This window comes from Charadrius vociferus, unplaced genomic scaffold, assembly GCF_000708025.1.
Source record: "Charadrius vociferus isolate BGI_N301 unplaced genomic scaffold, ASM70802v2 scaffold529, whole genome shotgun sequence".
Taxonomy (NCBI): Eukaryota; Metazoa; Chordata; class Aves; order Charadriiformes; family Charadriidae; genus Charadrius; species Charadrius vociferus.
Window position 1 is genome coordinate 2,282,957 of NW_009650172.1, and position 4,643 is coordinate 2,287,599.

Sequence of the window (4,643 nt, forward strand, 5' to 3'; positions counted from 1 at the left end):
TGCCTTCAGGGAGAAAACAAAATTAATGGGCATTGGTTGAGCAGTCACGCATCGAGCCGAGAAACCCCACTGAGCTCTCCTAAAGCTTTTTCCACCCGATCTGAATATCTCCTTCCATGAAAAAAATAATCTGATATTACATTTTGCCCAATTCAGGTCAAAAATTGGCTTCAAAATCACATTCTTGAGCATAGGATGGGATTTCATTTTCCAGCTGGCAGCAGCAAACTTGCATCAGCAAAACCTGTGCTCTCTGCAGCATGCCCTGCCCAGCCTGCCCCAGTGTCACCAGTTTAATTAGCTGCCGTCCCCAGTGCCTGCAGCTTAGCTTAACCTCATGCGAATAAACCCTGCTGTGCCGGCTGAGATGGACTCCCTCTTTCACCAGGGAGACATCAATGCCTTTCTCCCCATTTTTTTCCCCAAGACTTCAGCCTGACAGAAATGAAAGCTCAGAAGATAGCCCCAGGTGGATTCATACCTGCCTCGGTCACTCCATCTTGTCTTTTATCTTAGGAGGAAAATAGGAAAGAAGGGACCTATGGGAAACAAATCCTCCACTGAGCCTTGACCCGTGGTGTTCCAGGCTGCCGGTGTCTGCCTGGGAGTGGGATGAATACCCATCATGGGCATTTTGGAGGTGAAGAACACCCTCACCAGATTCAGGAGGTTGCAGAGAGGGGCCAGGAGGGCTACATGGGGGTAGAAAACACAAAGACAGGCTGGCAAAACTGGGCTTTAGGCTCAAAAAGAGCAGGTTTGTAACAAAACAACAATGAGAAAACTGATGGCAAGGAAGGGAGGTGTTGGTTCTTCATCCTCCGCTGGGCAGGACAAGGTAGGATGAACTGGAACAGCAGCAAGAACATTTGGGGTTAGACATCAGGGAAACCCTTTACAGGCAGCAATGAATTCTGGGGTGGGTTGGTTGGGGAGAGGACAGATGCACTGTCGCTGTGAAGAACAGGCCAGATGCACCTCCCTGGGAAGATGAAGGTGGAGCTGGTCCTGCCTGGCTGCAGGGCTCCGGGCTCGACAAATTGCTGAGGTTTCTGCTGCTCCACTTTCCACTGGTCCAGCCCAGGGTCTGACCCTTCCTGACTCCCCGGGGGATCAGTTTACAGCCATTTTTATCACTTTATCACTTGTTTTCCCAAATGACAGCAGCACCCACCGAATGCTTGGGCATCCAGGTGGGACCCCATGGAAGGAATTGGATTTTGTGAGCCACAGGCAAACGTGCACATCTCCGTGTGAGCCAAAAGGGCTGGCAGCATGCACGGCTGGACGCAGCAAGTTGGGACAAGGACACCCACTTGCAAATTTTGCACAGGAGTGGACAGGACTTGGAAAATACCTTGGAGAGGTTTGCTGAAGGAAAGTTTTTCTTGGTTTGCTCCATCAACTGGATCAGGAATCTGCAACTAGTATCTCAAAGCACTAAAGCTATCACTTTCCCTCTGGATATATGATCAGGGACTTCTCCAAAAAGATGGTAGAAGACAGCCAGTACATTTTCTCCCAAGAAGAGAAGCAGTGCCAATGGGCAGAACTGCATCTACCAGGCTGACTTGCATTTGACAGCTGTGTCCTGCTCCTTCTGCCATGGTTCAGCCACAAGCTAAACCTGCCCCATTGTCACAGTTTAGGCTGGACTGGCAGCTAAATAAATGACAGATGCCCCCTTTTAATGTCTTTCCCTTCTCAGAAGAAAAGGGAGAGAGAATAAAGGTGAGAGACTTATGGGTTGAAAAAAAAAAACAACCACTAGAGCAGCTTTAATGAAATATTAACAATAAAAAGAAAAGATAACATTATTAATAAAATAATGAATAATAAAATAATTAAATATATACAAAACCAATATTGAGCTCACAGGATGATGATCACATCACCGCCAGGTACTAAGAAAATCCCAGACTGGATTCAGCATCAGATGGGAATTGGATTCAGGAACACAGGGATCCGAGTCAAAGGCAGAAAAGCAGAGAGAGCCCTCCTCAGATGCCACCTATTGAAAAAGGGACCCCTTTGATCCCTCAGCTTTATACTGAGCATGAGGCAGATGGGACGGATTACCCTGTTGGTCAGTTTTGGGTCACCTGTCCTGTCCCTCCTCCCCACAGGTGTGACCCCTTTACACTCTTCTGCCTCCAACCCTCCAACTCGGTGCATAACAAATTTAGCTGACCTTGGCTGTTATCGCAGTAAGTATAAGCAAGAGCCTCGCCGGACACCATTCCTTAGTATTAACGATAAACATCAGGCGTGATCACTGCTAGAAGCAGGCACTGTCTGAAAAACATACTGTTAATTTCAGAGAGTACAGTCAGTTAGAAGAGACTTAACTGAAAAGTAAAATTACTGAAAATAAAATTGGTTCTATTCTACCTCAAACCAGGACACCCATCCACACCGAACCCGCTTCCCCATAGCAATGAGCAGCGGTGCGCTCGGGGACAGGGTTGCATCTTGCTCTCAGGGTAGAGGAGAGGAATGGGAGGGATGCACGGGAGGGGGTAACCCTGCTGCTACGGAGTTTACCAGCCTTTTATAGTGCCTGATTTTTGTCATCTGCAAAGCTATCAGCTGAAAACGTCAAATTAGTGCTGTTAGTCCACTGCGCGGCTCTTATCTGCGTCTCTCAGGATGGAAGACACTTCAAGATGATTATTGTTCCCCACTGCTCCTGAAATGAAATCGGCCCTCCTGGAGCGCTAAAAGAGAACCAAGAAATTGTTTGCCTGAATTTGCATGAAAAGCCTTGGAGACGTAATGAAAGGGAGTGACAGGCCCAGTGTCACCTTCTGCCAGCTGAATGACAGAAGAAAATTTTTCCTTTGCATTTCTGCTTCATTTTAGGGCATAGATTCCCTCTTCTGCCCCTTTTCCCCCACCCGCCCCCGAGCCCTGTGTGTCTGCCCACCCTCTGACTGCCATGGGGGCTGCCTGCTTCGGAACCTGGATGATACTTTGCCACCCAAGGAAGGATGCTCTGTCCCCGGCAGAGATGTGGACCCTATTCCCGGCACCACAACAGTGTCTGTGTGCACAGGGACCGGCTCTCCCGCCTTCACCCCAGGGGCAAAGTGGGGTTGTCCCTGCTCTGAGACACCCCATCCTGTTGTAGCTTTTCCCCAGTTTAGGAAGTCCTGTACAGTAGAAAGGGGCGCAGTGACACAAATTCAAGTCCCAGCCACTCCATCATTGTAGCTTGATACTTCCCTTTTGATCCACTCGCTCGGCTGCGAGTAAGCAAGGCTAACACGCTCTCATGGGACGGACGGACAGCTGTCTGCTTCCAGAGCTCCTCCTCATTGCCACGGGATTGTCAACCCAAACCTGCAACAACCTCTATGGGGCAGGAGCTTAATGATGGGGGTTTTGCTGGCGAAACACCCACAGCATCGAGGCAAGCACTGCTGGGGTTTGCCTGGGGAGAGGTTTCTCGCTGGACTGACTTTGCAACGTTTCAGCAGCCAACTCCTGCAGTGCCCAAACGGGACTCCAAATCCAAATCCTGTTTCACCCAAGCGTGCCCGTATGCGTGTGTGTGCGCAGGCCCGCGCTGGGCAGCAGGCAGGCTGTGCAGGCAGCTGCCTCGGGCCGAGCTGCAGCCGACTTCCAGCAGTGAATTTGCTCACAAGTCGTATTTTGTGAAATTGCTAATTCCCACCAGCCTCGTGGAGTTCGCCGCCTTCCCCCAGCAGTGGTTATCCCCGGATCGTGGCTTTCCTGCAGAACGGGGGCACCTTCCTAGATTTCACGCTTGCGGAGAATACCTGGAAATCACGATGCAAACAAGACTGAAAGCTCAGAAACCTGAAGGCAAATACTGAGATCACAGAAAAAGTGATTAAAATGTAGAAACTCGTGACCAGTTTGGTTTGGGTCTGAGAGAGGAGACAAAATGCTCTGCATTGTTTCATCGGGGCAGTACTGGGTCATCTCCTCCCTGGCGATTGTGGATGCTGGTTTTGGAGAATCCAGCCTCACCAGCCCCTCTGTGCCCAAAAAACTTCATCCCACACAGGTCTTCCCTCTCCTGCCTCCCCAAAGGGCTGCTCGAGCACCAGCACAAGCGCTCTGCATGGGTGCAGATGCCTCCAGCTGGAGGTGCAGGGACCTTGATTGACTTTATTTCTCTTTTAATCCATACACAAGAAAACATCCCAGAGGGGGGACCAGCTGCTGCTGGGATCGCTCCCTCAGTCTCAACTTTTATTCCTGAGCTGATTCCTGCAATTCTCCTGGCGTGGCATCTTCTGCTGCCAATTACCCGGCGCAGGGCTCACACAGCGCAGCCCATCTAATGAGAAAAGGCTGTTCCCCTGTGCCGGCAATGAAGGACAAGGGGAGGAGAGCGAAGGGGCTGGCGAGCTGTGCGAGCATCCACTGTGTCAGAGAGGGAGGTTCAAAGCAGCAATAACTCATTGCCTGGAGATTTCTTCCCCTCTCATCATTGGGGTAAGGCAGACATAAGCCCCCGCCCAGCAGATGGGTGGAAAGGGCCATTTCAGCGATGAAGACTTTGGCAGGGAGCCCCAAAACTGTCCCCTGGGCAATGATGAGGGGGGTGCAAGGGCTTCGTGAGCTCTGGCTCACCTGGTCGGTCTTGTGGGACCCGCTCTCTCGCCATACCG